General features: G+C 63.2%; 7 long non-coding RNA genes across 7 annotated transcripts; all 7 read left to right on the top strand.

The window, feature by feature from the left end:
• Positions 1–1,281: 1,281 nt before the first annotated feature.
• On the top strand, positions 1,282–1,897 carry LOC135408284 (uncharacterized). The gene is made up of 3 exons (XR_010427462.1): positions 1,282–1,373; positions 1,540–1,608; positions 1,766–1,897. It is a non-coding gene; the product is annotated as an uncharacterized LOC135408284 (long non-coding RNA).
• A 1,350-nt stretch (positions 1,898–3,247) lies between these two features.
• Positions 3,248–3,864, top strand: LOC135408283 (uncharacterized). Its single transcript, XR_010427461.1, has 3 exons — positions 3,248–3,339; positions 3,507–3,575; positions 3,733–3,864. It is a non-coding gene; the product is annotated as an uncharacterized LOC135408283 (long non-coding RNA).
• Positions 3,865–5,214: 1,350 nt separating this feature from the next.
• On the top strand, positions 5,215–5,820 carry LOC135408285 (uncharacterized). The gene is made up of 3 exons (XR_010427463.1): positions 5,215–5,306; positions 5,473–5,541; positions 5,700–5,820. It is a non-coding gene; the product is annotated as an uncharacterized LOC135408285 (long non-coding RNA).
• Positions 5,821–7,182: 1,362 nt separating this feature from the next.
• On the top strand, positions 7,183–7,794 carry LOC135408287 (uncharacterized). The gene is made up of 3 exons (XR_010427465.1): positions 7,183–7,284; positions 7,452–7,520; positions 7,680–7,794. It is a non-coding gene; the product is annotated as an uncharacterized LOC135408287 (long non-coding RNA).
• Positions 7,795–9,160: 1,366 nt separating this feature from the next.
• On the top strand, positions 9,161–9,777 carry LOC135408286 (uncharacterized). The gene is made up of 3 exons (XR_010427464.1): positions 9,161–9,252; positions 9,419–9,487; positions 9,646–9,777. It is a non-coding gene; the product is annotated as an uncharacterized LOC135408286 (long non-coding RNA).
• Positions 9,778–14,568: 4,791 nt separating this feature from the next.
• LOC135408279 (uncharacterized) lies at positions 14,569–16,221 on the top strand. Its single transcript, XR_010427457.1, has 3 exons — positions 14,569–14,694; positions 15,563–15,601; positions 16,147–16,221. It is a non-coding gene; the product is annotated as an uncharacterized LOC135408279 (long non-coding RNA).
• An 8-nt stretch (positions 16,222–16,229) lies between these two features.
• LOC135408278 (uncharacterized) lies at positions 16,230–21,662 on the top strand. The gene is made up of 2 exons (XR_010427456.1): positions 16,230–16,426; positions 21,314–21,662. It is a non-coding gene; the product is annotated as an uncharacterized LOC135408278 (long non-coding RNA).
• Positions 21,663–22,950: the final 1,288 nt, after the last annotated feature.

Here is a 22,950-nt window from a genome sequence, read left to right on the forward strand (position 1 = left end):
GACCTCCCTGTAAGCAGGGCTGGGTCCTTTGCTTTGCTTGGCGTTGGCCTTTTGCCATCGCGCTCCTGTGGCTGCCCGGAGAGAGGGGCAACCGCCCTGTAAGGAGGGCGAGAGTGCCCGCCTCCGCGCCCGAGGGGGGACACGGAGCTCTCCCGACCCCCGGCCCGCCCGCCCCGTAAGCGGGGCAGGGCTTTTTCCCTTGGCACCTTTGGTGCCTGCTGGCGGCCCCTGGCCAGAGTGACCCCCCGTAGTCGGGGTGTGTCACGGCCTGTGTCCCTTGCCCCTCAGCACGCCGAGGCCCTTCTGGCCCGCGCGCAGCCCGGGGCCACTAACGGGCTTCTCTCCGTCCTCGGGAACAGGGGGCGAGCCCGAGGCTCTCCTCCCCTGCTCGGCGGCAGGGCCGGCTCCCCACGGCTTGGCGCACAGAGCTTGCTCCCTCTTCTGGGACGTTCCCCCTTTGTGTCCTTGTCCCGTCGGTGTGAGTGAGCGAGCGAGCGAGCTGGTCCCTCCTGTAGCCCCCGTAGAGATGTAGGCAGCGTAGCTTAGACTTCCCAGGAGGGAAAGAGGGGCTCTGTGTGCCAACCCGTGGGGAGTCAGCCCCGCTGCCGAGCAGGAGAGGAGAGCCTCGGGCTCGCCCCCTGTTCCCGAGGACGGAGCGAAGCCCGTTAGTGGCGCCGCGGGGCCGCCGGTCCTGCTGGCGATGTGCCAGCGTGGGCCCCCCCCCGTCCTCGGGGCTGGGGCCCTGTCCCTGCCGGCCTTAGGCCGCGAGGCCGTTGCTGGGAGTGCCGGGCCTCGGGGGGGGCGGCCCCCTAAGTGGGGCTTTGTGCGTCCCCCCTGCTCGGCGGGCGGTTGGAGGGACCCCCTGTAATCAGGCGGGTGTCCCGCGGGGTCCCCCGGCCTCTCACGGGCGTGGGGCTGGGCGTGTGCCCTCCCTGCCCTCGGGGCCCAGCTCAGGGCCTTAGGCCACGAGCCCCAGTGCCTGGCCCTTGAGCCAGGTACTTGATGCCGCGGGGGAAGGCCGAGCTCCGTGGCTCCCTGGGTGTGGACCCGCCTGTAAGCAGGGTCCGGGTCTGGGAGCCTTTGCGCTCCCTCAGCTGGCAGCCTGTGCGGGGCGACCGCCCCGTTAGCGGGGAGCGGGTCAGGTGCCCCCCGAAGCGGAGAGAAGGAGCCTCCGTAGGCCTTTGGGCCCAGGGCCCCCCTGTAAGTCGGGGTCAGTGCCCTGGTGTCCCAGGCCCTTTGTGGTCCAGGCAGCGGCCGGAGCCCCCTGTAAGCAGGGCGGCAGCCTCTTTGGCCGCTGCTTCGCGTGCCCAGCTGCCTTTGCCCAGAGGGCCCGGCTCCCCGCAGCGGGTGGGACTGCGCCGTGCGTCGCCGTGGTGAGTCCAAGTGAAGCTTGGAGAGTTTTGTGGGGGGAAGTGGGGGGGCCTGTGGGTGGGCGGGGAGGGTCTTGGAGATGTGCCTCCGGGGGCGTGGGGTCCGGGTTGCCTTGGTAGGGAGGAGCTGGTGTTTCTCGGGCCCACCTGCCTCCTCCCGCCCTGGCAGAAGCCGTCGGAGAAGAGAGCGGAAGAGGCGTCGCGCGGGACGGCAGCGCCGGCGCGGGAAGACGCCGCGGTGAGAGCGGCTGAAGTTGGGGGGTGGTGTGGAGGTGTGGGGGTCCTGCGAGTGGGCGGGCGGGTGGTGGCTGGGGCAGCTGCCCCTGGGTCCTGCTTTCCTTCGGTGCAAGGACTCGGAGCTTCTGAGTCCGAGCTGCGTCCTCCTGCCTTGGCAGGAGCCCTCCGAGAAGAAAGCAGAGCCGTGGAGCGGGACGGCGAGGCAAGAGCGAGGAAGAAGAGCGTCGGCTTCGCGCTCAAGAGGGGGCGGGAGAAAGGCCCTCTGGGCAAAGGCCCCTCCCTTGGCATCCCCGGGGCAGGGATCCCAAAGAGTCCGGCGGGCAGCTTCCGGCTGCGCCGGCCGGCTTGGCGCTGGGCGGACCTCCCTGTAAGCAGGGCTGGGTCCTTTGCTTTGCTTGGCGTTGGCCTTTTGCCATCGCGCTCCTGTGGCTGCCCGGAGAGAGGGGCAACCGCCCTGTAAGGAGGGCGAGAGTGCCCGCCTCCGCGCCCGAGGGGGGACACGGAGCTCTCCCGACCCCCGGCCCGCCCGCCCCGTAAGCGGGGCAGGGCTTTTTCCCTTGGCACCTTTGGTGCCTGCTGGCGGCCCCTGGCCAGAGTGACCCCCCGTAGTCGGGGTGTGTCACGGCCTGTGTCCCTTGCCCCTCAGCACGCCGAGGCCCTTCTGGCCCGCGCGCAGCCCGGGGCCACTAACGGGCTTCTCTCCGTCCTCGGGAACAGGGGGCGAGCCCGAGGCTCTCCTCCCCTGCTCGGCGGCAGGGCCGGCTCCCCACGGCTTGGCGCACAGAGCTTGCTCCCTCTTCTGGGACGTTCCCCCTTTGTGTCCTTGTCCCGTCGGTGTGAGTGAGCGAGCGAGCGAGCTGGTCCCTCCTGTAGCCCCCGTAGAGATGTAGGCAGCGTAGCTTAGACTTCCCAGGAGGGAAAGAGGGGCTCTGTGTGCCAACCCGTGGGGAGTCAGCCCCGCTGCCGAGCAGGAGAGGAGAGCCTCGGGCTCGCCCCCTGTTCCCGAGGACGGAGCGAAGCCCGTTAGTGGCGCCGCGGGGCCGCCGGTCCTGCTGGCGATGTGCCAGCGTGGGCCCCCCCCCCGTCCTCGGGGCTGGGGCCCTGTCCCTGCCGGCCTTAGGCCGCGAGGCCGTTGCTGGGAGTGCCGGGCCTCGGGGGGGGCGGCCCCCTAAGTGGGGCTTTGTGCGTCCCCCCTGCTCGGCGGGCGGTTGGAGGGACCCCCTGTAATCAGGCGGGTGTCCCGCGGGGTCCCCCGGCCTCTCACGGGCGTGGGGCTGGGCGTGTGCCCTCCCTGCCCTCGGGGCCCAGCTCAGGGCCTTAGGCCACGAGCCCCAGTGCCTGGCCCTTGAGCCAGGTACTTGATGCCGCGGGGGAAGGCCGAGCTCCGTGGCTCCCTGGGTGTGGACCCGCCTGTAAGCAGGGTCCGGGTCTGGGAGCCTTTGCGCTCCCTCAGCTGGCAGCCTGTGCGGGGCGACCGCCCCGTTAGCGGGGAGCGGGTCAGGTGCCCCCCGAAGCGGAGAGAAGGAGCCTCCGTAGGCCTTTGGGCCCAGGGCCCCCCTGTAAGTCGGGGTCAGTGCCCTGGTGTCCCAGGCCCTTTGTGGTCCAGGCAGCGGCCGGAGCCCCCTGTAAGCAGGGCGGCAGCCTCTTTGGCCGCTGCTTCGCGTGCCCAGCTGCCTTTGCCCAGAGGGCCCGGCTCCCCGCAGCGGGTGGGACTGCGCCGTGCGTCGCCGTGGTGAGTCCAAGTGAAGCTTGGAGAGTTTTGTGGGGGGAAGTGGGGGGGCCTGTGGTGTGGGCGGGGAGGGTCTTGGAGATGTGCCTCCGGGGGCGTGGGGTCCGGGTTGCCTTGGTAGGGAGGAGCTGGTGTTTCTCGGGCCCACCTGCCTCCTCCCGCCCTGGCAGAAGCCGTCGGAGAAGAGAGCGGAAGAGGCGTCGCGCGGGACGGCAGCGCCGGCGCGGGAAGACGCCGCGGTGAGAGCGGCTGAAGTTGGGGGGTGGTGTGGAGGTGTGGGGGTCCTGCGAGTGGGCGGGCGGGTGGTGGCTGGGGCAGCTGCCCCTGGGTCCTGCTTTCCTTCGGTGCAAGGACTCGGAGCTTCTGAGTCCGAGCTGCGTCCTCCTGCCTTGGCAGGAGCCCTCCGAGAAGAAAGCAGAGCCGTGGAGCGGGACGGCGAGGCAAGAGCGAGGAAGAAGAGCGTCGGCTTCGCGCTCAAGAGGGGGCGGGAGAAAGGCCCTCTGGGCAAAGGCCCCTCCCTTGGCATCCCCGGGGCAGGGATCCCAAAGAGTCCGGCGGGCAGCTTCCGGCTGCGCCGGCCGGCTTGGCGCTGGGCGGACCTCCCTGTAAGCAGGGCTGGGTCCTTTGCTTTGCTTGGCGTTGGCCTTTTGCCATCGCGCTCCTGTGGCTGCCCGGAGAGAGGGGCAACCGCCCTGTAAGGAGGGCGAGAGTGCCCGCCTCCGCGCCCGAGGGGGGACACGGAGCTCTCCCGACCCCCGGCCCGCCCGCCCCGTAAGCGGGGCAGGGCTTTTTCCCTTGGCACCTTTGGTGCCTGCTGGCGGCCCCTGGCCAGAGTGACCCCCCGTAGTCGGGGTGTGTCACGGCCTGTGTCCCTTGCCCCTCAGCACGCCGAGGCCCTTCTGGCCCGCGCGCAGCCCGGGGCCACTAACGGGCTTCTCTCCGTCCTCGGGAACAGGGGGCGAGCCCGAGGCTCTCCTCCCCTGCTCGGCGGCAGGGCCGGCTCCCCACGGCTTGGCGCACAGAGCTTGCTCCCTCTTCTGGGACGTTCCCCCTTTGTGTCCTTGTCCCGTCGGTGTGAGTGAGCGAGCGAGCGAGCTGGTCCCTCCTGTAGCCCCCGTAGAGATGTAGGCAGCGTAGCTTAGACTTCCCAGGAGGGAAAGAGGGGCTCTGTGTGCCAACCCGTGGGGAGTCAGCCCCGCTGCCGAGCAGGAGAGGAGAGCCTCGGGCTCGCCCCCTGTTCCCGAGGACGGAGCGAAGCCCGTTAGTGGCGCCGCGGGGCCGCCGGTCCTGCTGGCGATGTGCCAGCGTGGGCCCCCCCCCCGTCCTCGGGGCTGGGGCCCTGTCCCTGCCGGCCTTAGGCCGCGAGGCCGTTGCTGGGAGTGCCGGGCCTCGGGGGGGGCGGCCCCCTAAGTGGGGCTTTGTGCGTCCCCCCTGCTCGGCGGGCGGTTGGAGGGACCCCCTGTAATCAGGCGGGTGTCCCGCGGGGTCCCCCGGCCTCTCACGGGCGTGGGGCTGGGCGTGTGCCCTCCCTGCCCTCGGGGCCCAGCTCAGGGCCTTAGGCCACGAGCCCCAGTGCCTGGCCCTTGAGCCAGGTACTTGATGCCGCGGGGGAAGGCCGAGCTCCGTGGCTCCCTGGGTGTGGACCCGCCTGTAAGCAGGGTCCGGGTCTGGGAGCCTTTGCGCTCCCTCAGCTGGCAGCCTGTGCGGGGCGACCGCCCCGTTAGCGGGGAGCGGGTCAGGTGCCCCCCGAAGCGGAGAGAAGGAGCCTCCGTAGGCCTTTGGGCCCAGGGCCCCCCTGTAAGTCGGGGTCAGTGCCCTGGTGTCCCAGGCCCTTTGTGGTCCAGGCAGCGGCCGGAGCCCCCTGTAAGCAGGGCGGCAGCCTCTTTGGCCGCTGCTTCGCGTGCCCAGCTGCCTTTGCCCAGAGGGCCCGGCTCCCCGCAGCGGGTGGGACTGCGCCGTGCGTCGCCGTGGTGAGTCCAAGTGAAGCTTGGAGAGTTTTGTGGGGGGAAGTGGGGGGGCCTGTGGGTGGGCGGGGAGGGTCTTGGAGATGTGCCTCCGGGGGCGTGGGGTCCGGGTTGCCTTGGTAGGGAGGAGCTGGTGTTTCTCGGGCCCACCTGCCTCCTCCCGCCCTGGCAGAAGCCGTCGGAGAAGAGAGCGGAAGAGGCGTCGCGCGGGACGGCAGCGCCGGCGCGGGAAGACGCCGCGGTGAGAGCGGCTGAAGTTGGGGGGTGGTGTGGAGGTGTGGGGGTCCTGCGAGTGGGCGGGCGGGGTGGTGGCTGGGGCAGCTGCCCCTGGGTCCTGCTTTCCTTCGGTGCAAGGACTCGGAGCTTCTGAGTCCGAGCTGCGTCCTCCTGCCTTGGCAGGAGCCCTCCGAGAAGAAAGCAGAGCCGTGGAGCGGGACGGCGAGGCAAGAGCGAGGAAGAAGAGCGTCGGCTTCGCGCTCAAGAGGGGGCGGGAGAAAGGCCCTCTGGGCAAAGGCCCCTCCCTTGGCATCCCCGGGGCAGGGATCCCAAAGAGTCCGGCGGGCAGCTTCCGGCTGCGCCGGCCGGCTTGGCGCTGGGCGGACCTCCCTGTAAGCAGGGCTGGGTCCTTTGCTTTGCTTGGCGTTGGCCTTTTGCCATCGCGCTCCTGTGGCTGCCCGGAGAGAGGGGCAAACCGCCCTGTAAGGAGGGCGAGAGTGCCCGCCTCCGCGCCCGAGGGGGGACACGGAGCTCTCCCGACCCCCGGCCCGCCCGCCCCGTAAGCGGGGCAGGGCTTTTTCCCTTGGCACCTTTGGTGCCTGCTGGCGGCCCCTGGCCAGAGTGACCCCCCGTAGTCGGGGTGTGTCACGGCCTGTGTCCCTTGCCCCTCAGCACGCCGAGGCCCTTCTGGCCCGCGCGCAGCCCGGGGCCACTAACGGGCTTCTCTCCGTCCTCGGGAACAGGGGGCGAGCCCGAGGCTCTCCTCCCCTGCTCGGCGGCAGGGCCGGCTCCCCACGGCTTGGCGCACAGAGCTTGCTCCCTCTTCTGGGACGTTTCCCCTCTGTGTCCTTGTCCCGTCGGTGTGAGTGAGCGAGCGAGCGAGCTGGTCCCTCCTGTAGCCCCGTAGAGATGTAGGCAGCGTAGCTTAGACTTCCCAGGAGGGAAAGAGGGGCTCTGTGTGCCAACCCGTGGGGAGTCAGCCCCGCTGCCGGAGCAGGAGAGGAGAGCCTCGGGCTCGCCCCCTGTTCCCGAGGACGGAGCGAAGCCCGTTAGTGGCGCCGCGGGGCCGCCGGTCCTGCTGGCGGAATGTGCCAGCGTGGGCCCCCCCCCCGTCCTCGGGGCTGGGGCCCTGTCCCTGCCGGCCTTAGGCCGCGAGGCCGTTGCTGGGAGTGCCGGGCCTCGGGGGGGGCGGCCCCCTAAGTGGGGCTTTTGTGCGTCCCCCCTGCTCGGCGGAGGCGGGTTGGAGGGACCCCCTGTAATCAGGCGGGTGTCCCGCCGGGGTCCCCCGGCCTCTCACGGGCGTGGGGCTGGGCGTGTGCCCTCCCTGCCCTCGGGGCCCAGCTCAGGGCCTTAGGCCACGAGCCCCAGTGCCTGGCCCTTGAGCCAGGTACTTGATGCCGCGGGGGGAAGGCCGAGCTCCGTGGCTCCCTGGGTGTGGACCCGCCTGTAAGCAGGGTCCGGGTCTGGGAGCCTTTGCGCTCCCTCAGCTGGCAGCCTGTGCGGGGCGACCGCCCCGTTAGCGGGGAGCGGGTCAGGTGCCCCCCGAAGCGGAGAGAAGGAGCCTCCGTAGGCCTTTGGGCCCCAGGGCCCCCCTGTAAGTCGGGGTCAGTGCCCTGGTGTCCCAGGCCCTTTGTGGTCCAGGCAGCGGCCGGAGCCCCCTGTAAGCAGGGCGGCAGCCTCTTTGGCCGCTGCTTCGCGTGCCCAGCTGCCTTTGCCCAGAGGGCCCGGCTCCCCGCAGCGGGTGGGGACTGCGCCGTGCGTCGCCGTGGTGAGTCCAAGTGAAGCTTGGAGAGTTTTGTGGGGGGAAGTGGGGGGGCCTGTGGGTGGGCGGGGAGGGTCTTGGAGATGTGCCTCCGGGGGCGTGGGGTCCCGGGTTGCCTTGGTAGGGAGGAGCTGGTGTTTCTCGGGCCCACCTGCCTCCTCCCGCCCTGGCAGAAGCCGTCGGAGAAGAGAGCGGAAGAGGCGTCGCGCGGGACGGCAGCGCCGGCGCGGGAAGACGCCGCGGTGAGAGCGGCTGAAGTTGGGGGGTGGTGTGGAGGTGTGGGGGTCCTGCGAGTGGGCGGGCGGGTGGTGGCTGGGGCAGCTGCCCCTGGGTCCTGCTTTCCTTCGGTGCAAGGACTCGGAGCTTTCTGAGTCCGAGCTGCTGTCCTCCTGCCTTGGCAGGAGCCCTCCGAGAAGAAAGCAGAGCCGTGGAGCGGGACGGCGAGGCAAGAGCGAGGAAGAAGAGCGTCGGCTTCGCGCTCAAGAGGGGGCGGGAGAAAGGCCCTCTGGGCAAAGGCCCCTCCCTTGGCATCCCCGGGGCAGGGATCCCAAAGAGTCCGGCGGGCAGCTTCCGGCTGCGCCGGCCGGCTTGGCGCTGGGCGGACCTCCCTGTAAGCAGGGCTGGGTCCTTTGCTTTGCTTGGCGTTGGCCTTTTGCCATCGCGCTCCTGTGGCTGCCCGGAGAGAGGGGCAACCGCCCTGTAAGGAGGGCGAGAGTGCCCGCCTCCGCGCCCGAGGGGGGACACGGAGCTCTCCCGACCCCCGGCCCGCCCGCCCCGTAAGCGGGGCAGGGCTTTTTCCCTTGGCACCTTTGGTGCCTGCTGGCGGCCCCTGGCCAGAGTGACCCCCCGTAGTCGGGGTGTGTCACGGCCTGTGTCCCTTGCCCCTCAGCACGCCGAGGCCCTTCTGGCCCGCGCGCAGCCCGGGGCCACTAACGGGCTTCTCTCCGTCCTCGGGAACAGGGGGCGAGCCCGAGGCTCTCCTCCCCTGCTCGGCGGCAGGGCCGGCTCCCCACGGCTTGGCGCACAGAGCTTGCTCCCTCTTCTGGGACGTTCCCCCTCTGTGTCCTTGTCCCGTCGGTGTGAGTGAGCGAGCGAGCGAGCTGGTCCCTCCTGTAGCCCCCGTAGAGATGTAGGCAGCGTAGCTTAGACTTCCCAGGAGGGAAAGAGGGGCTCTGTGTGCCAACCCGTGGGGAGTCAGCCCCGCTGCCGAGCAGGAGAGGAGAGCCTCGGGCTCGCCCCCTGTTCCCGAGGACGGAGCGAAGCCCGTTAGTGGCGCCGCGGGGCCGCCGGTCCTGCTGGCGATGTGCCAGCGTGGGCCCCCCCCCGTCCTCGGGGCTGGGGCCCTGTCCCTGCCGGCCTTAGGCCGCGAGGCCGTTGCTGGGAGTGCCGGGCCTCGGGGGGGGCGGCCCCCTAAGTGGGGCTTTGTGCGTCCCCCCTGCTCGGCGGGCGGTTGGAGGGACCCCCTGTAATCAGGCGGGTGTCCCGCGGGGTCCCCCGGCCTCTCACGGGCGTGGGGCTGGGCGTGTGCCCTCCCTGCCCTCGGGGCCCAGCTCAGGGCCTTAGGCCACGAGCCCCAGTGCCTGGCCCTTGAGCCAGGTACTTGATGCCGCGGGGGAAGGCCGAGCTCCGTGGCTCCCTGGGTGTGGACCCGCCTGTAAGCAGGGTCCGGGTCTGGGAGCCTTTGCGCTCCCTCAGCTGGCAGCCTGTGCGGGGCGACCGCCCCGTTAGCGGGGAGCGGGTCAGGTGCCCCCCGAAGCGGAGAGAAGGAGCCTCCGTAGGCCTTTGGGCCCAGGGCCCCCCTGTAAGTCGGGGTCAGTGCCCTGGTGTCCCAGGCCCTTTGTGGTCCAGGCAGCGGCCGGAGCCCCCTGTAAGCAGGGCGGCAGCCTCTTTGGCCGCTGCTTCGCGTGCCCAGCTGCCTTTGCCCAGAGGGCCCGGCTCCCCGCAGCGGGTGGGACTGCGCCGTGCGTCGCCGTGGTGAGTCCAAGTGAAGCTTGGAGAGTTTTGTGGGGGGAAGTGGGGGGGCCTGTGGGTGGGCGGGGAGGGTCTTGGAGATGTGCCTCCGGGGGCGTGGGGTCCGGGTTGCCTTGGTAGGGAGGAGCTGGTGTTTCTCGGGCCCACCTGCCTCCTCCCGCCCTGGCAGAAGCCGTCGGAGAAGAGAGCGGAAGAGGCGTCGCGCGGGACGGCAGCGCCGGCGCGGGAAGACGCCGCGGTGAGAGCGGCTGAAGTTGGGGGGTGGTGTGGAGGTGTGGGGGTCCTGCGAGTGGGCGGGCGGGTGGTGGCTGGGGCAGCTGCCCCTGGGTCCTGCTTTCCTTCGGTGCAAGGGACTCGGAGCTTCTGAGTCCGAGCTGCGTCCTCCTGCCTTGGCAGGAGCCCTCCGAGAAGAAAGCAGAGCCGTGGAGCGGGACGGCGAGGCAAGAGCGAGGAAGAAGAGCGTCGGCTTCGCGCTCAAGAGGGGGCGGGAGAAAGGCCCTCTGGGCAAAGGCCCCTCCCTTGGCATCCCCGGGGCAGGGATCCCAAAGAGTCCGGCGGGCAGCTTCCGGCTGCGCCGGCCGGCTTGGCGCTGGGCGGACCTCCCTGTAAGCAGGGCTGGGTCCTTTGCTTTGCTTGGCGTTGGCCTTTTGCCATCGCGCTCCTGTGGCTGCCCGGAGAGAGGGGCAACCGCCCTGTAAGGAGGGCGAGAGTGCCCGCCTCCGCGCCCGAGGGGGGACACGGAGCTCTCCCGACCCCCGGCCCGCCCGCCCCGTAAGCGGGGCAGGGCTTTTTCCCTTGGCACCTTTGGTGCCTGCTGGCGGCCCCTGGCCAGAGTGACCCCCCGTAGTCGGGGTGTGTCACGGCCTGTGTCCCTTGCCCCTCAGCACGCCGAGGCCCTTCTGGCCCGCGCGCAGCCCGGGGCCACTAACGGGCTTCTCTCCGTCCTCGGGAACAGGGGGCGAGCCCGAGGCTCTCCTCCCCTGCTCGGCGGCAGGGCCGGCTCCCCACGGCTTGGCGCACAGAGCTTGCTCCCTCTTCTGGGACGTTCCCCCTCTGTGTCCTTGTCCCGTCGGTGTGAGTGAGCGAGCGAGCGAGCTGGTCCCTCCTGTAGCCCCCGTAGAGATGTAGGCAGCGTAGCTTAGACTTCCCAGGAGGGAAAGAGGGGCTCTGTGTGCCAACCCGTGGGGAGTCAGCCCCGCTGCCGAGCAGGAGAGGAGAGCCTCGGGCTCGCCCCCTGTTCCCGAGGACGGAGCGAAGCCCGTTAGTGGCGCCGCGGGGCCGCCGGTCCTGCTGGCGATGTGCCAGCGTGGGCCCCCCCCCGTCCTCGGGGCTGGGGCCCTGTCCCTGCCGGCCTTAGGCCGCGAGGCCGTTGCTGGGAGTGCCGGGCCTCGGGGGGGGCGGCCCCCTAAGTGGGGCTTTGTGCGTCCCCCCTGCTCGGCGGGCGGTTGGAGGGACCCCCTGTAATCAGGCGGGTGTCCCGCGGGGTCCCCCGGCCTCTCACGGGCGTGGGGCTGGGCGTGTGCCCTCCCTGCCCTCGGGGCCCAGCTCAGGGCCTTAGGCCACGAGCCCCAGTGCCTGGCCCTTGAGCCAGGTACTTGATGCCGCGGGGGAAGGCCGAGCTCCGTGGCTCCCTGGGTGTGGACCCGCCTGTAAGCAGGGTCCGGGTCTGGGAGCCTTTGCGCTCCCTCAGCTGGCAGCCTGTGCGGGGCGACCGCCCCGTTAGCGGGGAGCGGGTCAGGTGCCCCCCGAAGCGGAGAGAAGGAGCCTCCGTAGGCCTTTGGGCCCAGGGCCCCCCTGTAAGTCGGGGTCAGTGCCCTGGTGTCCCAGGCCCTTTGTGGTCCAGGCAGCGGCCGGAGCCCCCTGTAAGCAGGGCGGCAGCCTCTTTGGCCGCTGCTTCGCGTGCCCAGCTGCCTTTGCCCAGAGGGCCCGGCTCCCCGCAGCGGGTGGGACTGCGCCGTGCGTCGCCGTGGTGAGTCCAAGTGAAGCTTGGAGAGTTTTGTGGGGGGAAGTGGGGGGGCCTGTGGGTGGGCGGGGAGGGTCTTGGAGATGTGCCTCCGGGGGCGTGGGGTCCGGGTTGCCTTGGTAGGGAGGAGCTGGTGTTTCTCGGGCCCACCTGCCTCCTCCCGCCCTGGCAGAAGCCGTCGGAGAAGAGAGCGGAAGAGGCGTCGCGCGGGACGGCAGCGCCGGCGCGGGAAGACGCCGCGGTGAGAGCGGCTGAAGTTGGGGGGTGGTGTGGAGGTGTGGGGGGTCCTGCGAGTGGGCGCGGCGGGTGGTGGCTGGGGCAGCTGCCCCTGGGTCCTGCTTTCCTTCGGTGCAAGGACTCGGAGCTTCTGAGTCCGAGCTGCGTCCTCCTGCCTTGGCAGGAGCCCTCCGAGAAGAAAGCAGAACCGTGGAGCGGGACGGCGAGGCAAGAGCGAGGAAGAAGAAGCGTCGGCTTCGCGCTCAAAGAGGGGGCGGGAGAAAGGCCCTCTGGGCAAAGGCCCCTCCCTTGGCATCCCCGGGGCAGGGATCCCAAAGAGTCCGGCGGGCAGCTTCCGGCTGCGCCGGCCGGCTTGGCGCTGGGCGGACCTCCCTGTAAGCAGGGCTGGGTCCTTTGCTTTGCTTGGCGTTGGCCTTTTGCCATCGCGCTCCTGTGGCTGCCCGGAGAGAGGGGCAACCGCCCTGTAAGGAGGGCGAGAGTGCCCGCCTCCGCGCCCGAGGGGGGACACGGAGCTCTCCCGACCCCCGGCCCGCCCGCCCCGTAAGCGGGGCAGGGCTTTTTCCCTTGGCACCTTTGGTGCCTGCTGGCGGCCCCTGGCCAGAGTGACCCCCCGTAGTCGGGTGTGTCACGGCCTGTGTCCCTTGCCCCTCAGCACGCCGAGGCCCTTCTGGCCCGCGCGCAGCCCGGGGCCACTAACGGGCTTCTCTCCGTCCTCGGGAACAGGGGGCGAGCCCGAGGCTCTCCTCCCCTGCTCGGCGGCAGGGCCGGCTCCCCACGGCTTGGCGCACAGAGCTTGCTCCCTCTTCTGGGACGTTCCCCCTTTGTGTCCTTGTCCCGTCGGTGTGAGTGAGCGAGCGAGCGAGCTGGTCCCTCCTGTAGCCCCCGTAGAGATGTAGGCAGCGTAGCTTAGACTTCCAGGAGGGAAAGAGGGGCTCTGTGTGCCAACCTCGTTGGGGGAGTCAGCCCCGCTGCCGAGCAGGAGAGGAGAGCCTCGGGCTCGCCCCCTGTTCCCGAGGGACGGAGCGAAGCCCGTTAGTGGCGCCGCGGGGCCGCCGGTCCTGCTGGCGATGTGCCAGCGTGGGCCCCCCCCCCGTCCTCGGGGCTGGGGCCCTGTCCCTGCCGGCCTTAGGCCGCGAGGCCGTTGCTGGGAGTGCCGGGCCTCGGGGGGGCGGCCCCCTAAGTGGGGCTTTGTGCGTCCCCCCTGCTCGGCGGGCGGTTGGAGGGACCCCCTGTAATCAGGCGGGTGTCCCGCGGGGTCCCCCGGCCTCTCACGGGCGTGGGGCTGGGCGTGTGCCCTCCCTGCCCTCGGGGCCCAGCTCAGGGCCTTAGGCCACGAGCCCCAGTGCCTGGCCCTTGAGCCAGGTACTTGATGCCGCGGGGGAAGGCCGAGCTCCGTGGCTCCCTGGGTGTGGACCCGCCTGTAAGCAGGGTCCGGGTCTGGAGCCTTTGCGCTCCCTCAGCTGGCAGCCTGTGCGGGGCGACCGCCCCGTTAGCGGGGAGCGGGTCAGGTGCCCCCCGAAGCGGAGAGAAGGAGCCTCCGTAGGCCTTTGGGCCCAGGGCCCCCCTGTAAGTCGGGGTCAGTGCCCTGGTGTCCCAGGCCCTTTGTGGTCCAGGCAGCGGCCGGAGCCCCCTGTAAGCAGGGGCGGCAGCCTCTTTGGCCGCTGCTTCGCGTGCCCAGCTGCCTTTGCCCAGAGGGCCCGGCTCCCCGCAGCGGGTGGGACTGCGCCGTGCGTCGCCGTGGTGAGTCCAGTGAAGCTTGGAGAGTTTTGTGGGGGGAAGTGGGGGGGCCTGTGGGTGGGCGGGGAGGGTCTTGGAGATGTGCCTCCGGGGGCGTGGGGTCCGGGTTGCCTTGGTAGGGAGGAGCTGGTGTTTCTCGGGCCCACCTGCCTCCTCCCGCCCTGGCAGAAGCCGTCGGAGAAGAGAGCGGAAGAGGCGTCGCGCGGGACGGCAGCGCCGGCGCGGGAAGACGCCGCGGTGAGAGCGGCTGAAGTTGGGGGGTGGTGTGGAGGTGTGGGGGTCCTGCGAGTGGGCGGGACCACTCTATCTTGTTGCCTGACCTCCGCCGCCACCTGGAAATATAAAAAACAAAAGAAAATAAAAAAAAAGAGGCAAAAAAACTAAAAAGGAATTAAAATGATTATGAAATAAAAGAGAAAGAAAAAAAAAAAACCACCCCTTTTTGGGCACCCCATTTCCTCTTCTCCCTCCCCCCCGGAACCGTAAATTGCGGGTCATCACCTCTCAAATGTGAGAAGGGACCCCAAAATGTGGGTGAGGAACCCCAGGGAGCCGAAAAAGTGGAGGGGGAGCCGCAGTAAGAAAGCGAAGCCGGGCGGTCGGGCGGCGGGGTGGGGGGGGGGAGCCAAGGGTGGCGACGCCGGCGCGTGCGCAGTCGTTGGCAAGACGCCGGCGATCACGTGGTAACTGAGGGCAGCCAGGAGAGGGACCGGCGACGCATGCGCGGTGGTTCTCGGCCCGTGCAGCGCTCCCTGGTCGAGTTAAGGGCCGGTTCCGGCGGCAGGGCGGGACTCGCGGTCTCCCGTCCCTCCCGGGGTGTGTGTGGGGGGAATAACATGAAGATTTTTTGGGGTGAAAGCGCAGAAATTAGCGAGGAGGGACGCTAATTTGGGTAAACCCGGTCCCCGGAAGTAGAGAGCGACCGGAAGTCCTCCAAAGCCCCGGCGCGGCAGTCCGCCAAGCCCATAGTAAAGATGGCGCCGCCAGGACCGGAACGACCACACTAAAGATGGCGGCCTACGGCCCGAAAATCCGCCCCGAGGCCACACTCAAAGATGGCGCCGCCAAAACCGGAACTTAGCCGAGGCCACACTAAAGATGGCGGCGAGAGGCCCCATCGCTTTAGAGAGGCGTTTATCCTGTTGCCTGACCTCCGCCGCCACCCGGACCCCCGCCCCGCGCCCGCAGCGCCGTCTCGCCCGCGCCGCTTCCGCTGTGGGGACAAGGCGGGGCGCTCGGCGGCGCCGGGCGCGTGCGGCAGGTTCGTGGGCGGCGGGCAGGCACCGGGGACGGCAGCCCCCTCTCGGCGCCGCGGAGCACGGCGGTCGCCGCGAGAAGCCCAGGCACCGCCCCCTTTCCGCTCCGCTCCGCTCCGCTCCCGCTCCCGCCCCCGTCCACCGCCCCGCTCGGTCTCGCCGTGGCCTGGAGATGCTGTCGGGGCTGCGCCGCCGCCTTCCCCCCCCTGGAAGCGACCCACGGCGGCAGATCCGACGGAGATCGTCCCCGGGGTAACCTGGGCGCTGTGGGGGGGCGCGGCGGGGCGCGTGGGGGGGCGGGGGGGGGCGCGGCCCGCTCTTCTGCCTCTCCCGCGGCCATCGGCGACCGCAGGCAGGGGAAGCGACAGGCAAGTTTCTCGCCTCTGCGGAGAAACTTGCACCTGCGTGCCGCCGCAGGGCCGGGTTCGGATGTGCCCTGGCATTGCGCCCCCCCCTCCCCCGCGGGGAGGGTCTGCGCTGCCTCGGGGCCCCTGTCTGTGCTGCCGGGAGAGAGAAATCCTTTGGGAAGCTGGGCTGGAAACAGCAACTCTGTGAATTGCTCAGCTTTTCCCTAGGCAAGGGCAGGTTTTAGGGAACAAAGGCCCGTACTCCGCGAAAGGCGCCGCGGGTCTCGCCAAGGGGTGGGGGGGGGCGCGCGGCTGCGGCGCCGCGCGCCGGCTGCAGTGCCGCTCCCGGCCGTGTCCGCCAGGCGGCGACTGTGAGGCCCGGCCCGGCGCTCGGGGGCGCTCTCGCAAGCGACGCCCCCGGGGAAAGCGGCGGGGTTTGGGCGCTGCCGGCCTTCCCCCGGAGCGCCCGGGCTGGCCCGGCGCCTGGCAAAACCTCTGAGGGAAAAGGCAAGCAACAGCTGCGCTTGTTCTGCCGTTTCTTTAGCCAGGGACTGGAACACAGACAAAATCAAGGGGCTCTTTGACCTGTGCAGGCTCCGAGCATTTTTCAGCCTTCCCTAGCAGGGCATTCTCACCCTCTGAAAAGCTGAAAGGCTTTAACAGCTGGAGACGCGCCTGCAGCTGTGCAGATTAACGTAGTTTCTTTGAGGAAACGACGGGAAGTTTTCCTGTTGTGAGCCTAAATACCGAGTCTACTCTGCTTTTTCAATCAGGTGACGAAGCTTATGGAAAAAAAGACCAAAGGCCTCGAGGTGAGTACATTCTACCGAGTTCTGCTTTTCTGGGATCGGTTTGGGAAAATCACGTGAAATTCTAAAAAGCTTCTCTCCGTGTTTTCTAGTTGTTTTTTCAGCCTTGGTCTAAGTTTCCTGTAGAAAAGGGCATAGAAATTATTAGAACAGACAAACTAGACCTTCTCGGGAGAGATGGAAGAAAAGGCTGCTGATTGCAGTTCTGCTTTTCTTGTCTTCCCTTCGACTGTCATTTTCTCTCCCCTGCTGTTCAAATAGGCAGCAATTAATTGCTCTGCTGAAGAGTTTGCTGTGCTAAGTGTCTGTCAAATGGACGCCTTCAACTCAAGACAGCACCTGCTCCTTAGTTACAAAAAGTTCCTCCCAGGAAATTTCCAGGCGTGCCCATAAATCTCCTCGCTGTTTGTTTGGGAGAACAGGGTTTTCTCGTCTGTAACAGAATAGTCGTGGCATTTGCTATTGAATGCTGGTGGCAATCTAGTCAGAAGAGGACCCCGTGCTTCACTAATTTTGCCTTTTTGTTGTTGGGGGTGACTTCTTCCCAGGGATGTTCTTCTTGATCCCCCGGGGCAAAGGGAGGTGTCAGCGTCAGGAGCCATCCTAACTGGGGCCCTGGTAGGTCAGTGCTTTTTGTGTGACTGGACGGTGAAGCTGTCTGTGGGAATGACCTGGCTAGTGCTCAGTGTAGTCCTAATTAAGGTGTCTTTTACTCCGTGTTCCCAGGCTCCCTGTTTTCCTTCGGTCGCCGTGGGTGTGCCGGACGCCTCTGGCAGGACTAACCCTGTGGCTTTTATGTCCAACGTGCTGTGCTGTGTGTGCCTGCAGGTAAGAAAAGCTGGGAGTGCAGTCCCTCTGCTTTGATTGCTGTGTCTCTTGGGTAGTGATTTTGGAAGCGGCGCCCGCGCAGAGCGAGGCGTTGGCCGGGCCGGCGCCTGAAGCGCTCGGGGCCGCCGGGCAGGGCAGTGCCCGGCTGGTGGGTGCCTCGCAGAGAGAAGAGCCTGGCCCTGGGAAGGCAGGAGCCTGGTCTCGAGCTGCTCTGGACCGCTGTGGGGATGAGTTTGAAGTTTTGGGATCGCTTGTTTCTGTCCCTACCTTCCCACTGAAAACAATAACTTAAGAAGTTCTCCTCTGGACTGGTCCAGAGAAATTGTGGAGTCTCCATCCCTGGAGATGCTTAAAACACTTTTGCTCAGGCAAAGTTGTGAGCAACCTCTTCTGCCTAATCCCGCTTTTTGAGCAGGAGAGACTGGACTAGATGATCTCCAGAGGTATTGTCCAACCCCCACCATTCTGTCCTTCTGTAAAGGGGCTTTGCACTGCCCTTTGGAACTGTAATCTGTTGATGACCTGTGTTGAGGTCACGCTGCAGCTTGTTACACTGCAGCTTGTCACACTGAATGGCAGCCTGAATAATTTAATATTGAACTGTGATTAATCACAAGATGAAAGCTCAGATAGGCTGGTAAGAGGCAGTGTTCTTTGCTGCAGCATTTCCCACCTGAGGTAATTTTCCTTGTTCTGAAAGTGTCAAGTACAGTTGGGCAATGTACTGCATAGGAAGAAGGGAAAGAATCTCCAAAGCAAATAAATGAACAAAAAAACCCTTTATATTTGCTTGTGCAAGAAGAAGATTGTTATTCCACTCAACCAGGTTTTGAGAGGACAAATTAATTGTTTCTCTGACAACAGTATACACTGGAGGCTGTTAATGATCCCATAGTCTGTGCTAAAGGTTTTAGCTGATTGTGTTTGTCATCAGCTTTTACTAAAGAAAAAGCAAGCCTTCTCGGCTGTGTGGATATTACAGGAACGAAATGATTCCATTCATGTAGATAATGATAACAGAGCCAAACCAAAACTATTGTGAGTGTCCTATGTGGAACAATATACAGAATTTCAAAAGGGATTGTAGTGGTCCCATATACAGAACTAACATACTTCCTGTTCCTTATTTGCTGATCAGGTCATGTTTATCTGCCTGTCAGGACTGTTGGAGCACTGGATGGAGAGCAGGTCATATGAGGAGGATTACGGAGTAAAAGGCAGCTTGTACTGAAGTGCAGGGAAAGTATAAATATTGATATATATTGGCACAGCGCCTGGCCTTAATGCTTAAAATCCTTTGGAGAGCTGTCTGCATATTTACTGTATTAATGATCAAATGCAAGGCTGTGTTGGGAAAGGTCTTCCATTTGGAAGTCAGTAGTTGAGACTGTCTTGCCTATGAAAAAGAGGGAGAATTTTCGTTAGAGGGTGTAGGATTCTGGCTGGTAATAGTCTTAATTCAAGGTATTTTTAGAGAATTGATTTAATACAAGCAGAACAAATGGCCAGAAGTGTAATGAGAGACAAGTTGAAATTAGAAAGTAGATGTGCATTTTGAATGTATTGTCATAGCAACTGATTAAATTCTCCCTCTCTTGCTGTTCTGGGGACCTTTTAAATGTGCTTTGGCTAAATAAAAAGTTAGACTATTAGACTATTTCAGAGCCAAAAGGTCAGTTCTTGTTGTCTCTTTTGCACTTTAATTCTAGTACACTGATACTTGCTAACCACGTATAACCCTAGATGCAGAATGAGAACTTGGGTTATTAACAATAAACAAGTAAACAGCAGAAAGACTTGACCTTTCTTTTGAATTGCCCTACAGTGTTACAAAATACCAAACAAACCTCCTTCCCCAAAGAAACGCCCCCCAAAATGCCCTAACAACTCACCAAACACAAAATCACCGACAACCAAAAAGCAGAAGTAACAAACATGAACAGCAAGTGGAGGAAGAGTTTGAAAGCGGGCTGGACAGAAGCAGAAGTGTTACTGCCCACTCTTAGGCCACTGTGCTGATTAAATGGGTGTTGTTAGGTTTAGATTAGTAGTTCGTTGTTGTTGGGTTTTTCGGTGGTGTTGATTTTTTTTGTTGTCGTTGTGGGGGATTGTTTGTTTGTTTGTTTTTATTTTGGTTTTTTTTCTGTATTAAAAATCTGGCTCAGTTACTCTCTAGTTCTGGTGTGTTCTCTTTTCCAGGTGGTTGGTGTTTCTGCAGTGTTTGGCACAGGACTGGGGGAGATTTTTACCCAGCTTTCTAAAGCTGTAGATGAATAGGAGAGGTAAGGGGATAACTTCTGGTCCGCGACCCAGTGACCACTTCCTGAAGGTCCTGATTCATGAGTCTGCTCCTTTGATTTGAAGGAGTGTACAGTTGCCATAGCCAAGGTAGCTTAGGGTGTCCAGTATCAGCATAAAAAGCAGCAGTAAAAAGGAACTATTCAGAGATGAATTTTTGTGCTGTTCCGTGAAAAAGTAAAAGCTATCTGTGCCAGCAAGTCTGTGAAGTAATTTTTTTCTTGTAGTTCCATACCAAGTTTTGAATTGTTGCTGTTTTAATGAAGTATGTTCATTGATTTTGCATCCATTGGTTTCAGAATCCAAATCTGGGGAAAAAAGTACTGTCTTTCTGAAATGTCTCTCAAACATGAAAGCCTAGAGAAAACTTTTTTTTGTGAGTAAAAAGAAGCCTCCAGGATGATCCTTATGCAATACAAATCATGTGTTTTTCAGACTGAATGCACTCCCTTTATTCACCTTTTCAGAGAGTATCGGCCAGAATACGAGCGCCTGAGAAAAACACTGGTAAGTGTTTTTAGCTGTTTTACACCTGAACAGTGTATCTTGGGTCACTTTTGTGCACACAATTGCCTTTATGTTGAGAGGGTCTAACATGTCATTTACTAGTCGTACTCACTGTGGGAAAACTCCTGTCCTGAAGGAGTCCACCATTTGCCTTTTTTTTCCTAGATGTGGTGGAGCATATCTTTACAAAACTAAAGATTTTGTAAAACAGATGTTGCTCACTGGTTTAGTGCTAGTATTTGAGCTAATTGTGTGAAAATGATTGGGAAATAAGATTGTGTCTTCCATTCAGATGGACAGAGAGTTCTTAAAAATAAATTTCCAAAGGGATTTGTTGAGACTATCCCTGTATCTTCCTGCACCAGTGAAGAGTACTAGTTTGACTTAGTAAGAAAGGCTGAATTGCAGTGCCAAAATCAGTAGCTCTGCTCACCTTGAGTTCTGGCTGTCCAAAGGACAGTTCTCTGCAGGCACAGCTACACAGAGTTTGGCTTCCCGGCGCTGCTGAAAACGTCCTAGAATCCCACCTGACTGGAGGTTGCTTTCCATGCTTAGTCAGAAGTTCTGTGTAACCTGAGTTGAAATGTAAGACCTGCGTAGTGACTTCTGCTCTCTGACTGGGGGACAGGCTGCTGGGTTTGGGTGAGGTTTCTCTTCTCCTGATGTTTTAAATGTTCTCAGAATCCACATGTAAATCTTTGTCTACGGGAGAAAGCTCAAAATAAACAAAAGAGAGAGCAGCTGGAACACTTGTGGAAGGACATGGGCAGCGTGTGTGTGCAGGGCAGCACACTGGCAGGTACCTCCCCAGGAAGATAAAGTTTACTGCAGAAGTTTTCTGAAGAGTTTGCCTTGTGAAGTAGTACAGTGCTTCTTTGTCCTCACAGCAGAAATGTGAAAGCAGCTCCATGTTAGAGGAGCAGGGCTTTAGTTCCTGTGGGATTGGTCACACTCAGCTCGTCCTGTGTCAGTCACAGGTTTGGAAGAAACCCCGCTGTGTAGCTAAAGCAGTGGACCTACTAGAAATAATGAAATACTTTAGAAAAGGCGAAACAGTCAGATCAGAATATGAGAAAGCTCTGCTGTTGGCTGCACTGTTCCTTAGATGAGGCGAGTAGGTGCTGATGGAGTCTGTCCTGTGTCTGGGATCCACAAGCAGCTTTCTGTCCCCTTAGAGCAGGTGTTCATTGCTGGGTTTCTGTGCAGATAGAAACCTTACCTTTAGCAAGCTGCTGTGCTGTGTGTGCCTGCAGGTAAGAAAAGCTGGGAGTGCAGTCCCTCTGCTTTGATTGCTGTGTCCCTTTGGTAGTGATTTTGGAGGGGAATCCCAGAGCCATTTGGTTTGAAGGGGACCTTCAAAGGCCAGCCTGTCTTCCGTGGGCAGGGACACCTTCCACTGTCCCCGGTTGCTCCGAGTCCCGTCCAGCCTGGCCTGGAACACGTGCAGGGATGGGGCAGGCTCAGCTTCCCTGTGCAGTGTGCTCTAATATCTCTCCACTGGCATCCTGAAAAATGTTGTCAGCGTGTTTTGTTGGCCGACGGTAAGCAGGACCTGGGTGAAAAGGACATTCTCTGAGGTGCTGGGAGAAGGAGGACTCGTGCGGGCACCTCCAGAGACAGCGGGAACGGGAGCGTGCTGCGGAGAAGGAAAATTCCAGGGGGTGGGTGCCAAGAAATTTGTCCTTCCCTTGCCCTGTGCTCTGCACTTAGCAATGGGTCAAGTGCAGAAGTTTCCTGGGGACCCTGGGAAATGATGCCGGGTCTGCTAAGAAAAGTGGGGCCAAGGGAGCAGGACCTGGGTCTGCGAGCGTGGGAGAAACAAGGGCCGGGTCATCCTCTGCTTCCAGGAGGGAGGGCAGCAGGAAAGGCCACGGACTAAAGCACTGAAGTGCCGTTCCCCAGGGAGCCCCTGCCCAGCACTGAACTTCCTTGTGCACTTGCTGTCCCTTTGCCAGCGGAGCCGAAGCGTCGGGTGCGGGTGCCGGGGGGATGGAGCTGCCAAGGACAAACTGGGAGGGTGTTTGCGAAGGAAGGGGGGAGAAGGAGCTCTTGATGTGCTTTTTTTACTTCTTCATCCCACAGAATTGCCACGAGAGGAAATACTTCAGAGGGGCTTCCCTCCAGCTAAGCCCTGAATATGCCAGGAGGTTTCAGCCGGGAGGAAAGGAGCTGTGGAAGAAAAGCAGCCTAAAAATAGCCAGCGGGGATCATCAGGTTTTCCAGCCAAGAAGAACAAGGAGAGAGATGAGGGAATCGGGTTCCAATTCCTAATGATTTGGTGGGTGCAGGAATGATTTCTGTGTGTTTTCCAGTCCCTTTTGATTCCTGAGATGATTTTAAAATGATGGCTTTAGCAATCAACTAAATCGGAGATGTTGTTTTTGAGAGGAAATGATGCCAAATAAATGCAGAGTTTTGGGTCAGTTTTTGGGATGATTTGAGTCAGTTTTTGGGGTCAGTTTGGGGTCATTGTTTGGGGTGATTTGGGTCAGTTTTGGGTCAGCTTTTGGGGTGATTGGGGTCAGTTTTGGGTCAGCTTTTGGGATGATTTGGGTCAGGTTTTGGGGTCAGTTTTGGGTCAGCTTTTGGGGTGATTTGGGTCGGTTTGGGGTCAATTTTTGGGGAGCACTGGGTGTTACTGGTGGTTGTTGGGGAGCACTGGGTGTTACTGGGGAGCACTGGGAGAGCAAATGAAAAATAAAGGGAATAAAAAATAACCGAAATAAAAAAGGAAATATAAAATAGAAAAGAAAATTAAAAAAAAAAAAGGCAAAAAAACTAAAAAGGAAATAAAATGAAAATGAAATAAAAGAGAAAAAAAAAACAAAAAACCCCCTTCTTGGGCACCCCGTTTCCTCTCCTCCCCCCCCCCCCGAACCGTAAATTGCGGGGTCATCACCCCTCAAATGTGAGAAGGGGACCCCAAAATGTGGGTGAGGGAACCCCAGGGAGCCGAAAAAGTGGAGGGGGAGCCGCAGTAAGAAAGCGAAGCCGGGCGGTCGGGCGGCGGGGTGGGGGGGGGAGCCAAGGTGGCGACGCCGGCGCGTGCGCAGTCGTTGGAAAGACGCCGGCGATCACGTGGTAACTGAGGGCAGCCAGGAGAGGGACCGGCGACGCATGCGCGGTGGCTCTCGTGCCGGTGCAGCGCTCCCTGGTCGAGTTAAGGGCCGGTTCCGGCGGCAGGGCGGGACTCGCGGTCCCCCGTCCCTCCCGGGGTGTGTGTGGGGGGAATAACATGAAGATTTTTCGGGGTGAAAGCGCAGAAATTAGCGAGGAGGGACGCTAATTTGGGTAAACCCGGTCCCCGGAAGTAGAGAGCGACCGGAAGTCCTCCAAAGCCCCGGCCCGGAAGTCCGCCAAGCCCACAGTAAAGATGGCGCCGCCAGGACCGGAACGACCACACTAAAGATGGCGACCCCGGCCCGGAAGTCCGCCAAGCCCACAGTAAAGATGGCGCCACCAGGACCGGAACGACCACACTAAAGATGGCGGCCCCGGCCCGGAAGTCCGCCCCGAGGCCACACTCAAGATGGCGCCGCCAAAACCGGAACTTAGCCGAGGCCACTCTAAAGATGGCGGCGAGAGGCCCCCTCGCTTTAGAGAGGCGTTTATCCTGTTGCCTGACCTCCGCCGCCACCCGGACCCCCGCCCCGCGCCCGCAGCGCCGTCTCGCCGCGCCGCTTCCCGCTGTGGGGACAAGGCGGGGCGCTCGGCGGCGC

The sequence above is a fragment of the Pseudopipra pipra genome, unplaced genomic scaffold (assembly GCF_036250125.1).
Source record: "Pseudopipra pipra isolate bDixPip1 unplaced genomic scaffold, bDixPip1.hap1 HAP1_SCAFFOLD_291, whole genome shotgun sequence".
NCBI classification, from domain to species: domain Eukaryota; kingdom Metazoa; phylum Chordata; class Aves; order Passeriformes; family Pipridae; genus Pseudopipra; species Pseudopipra pipra.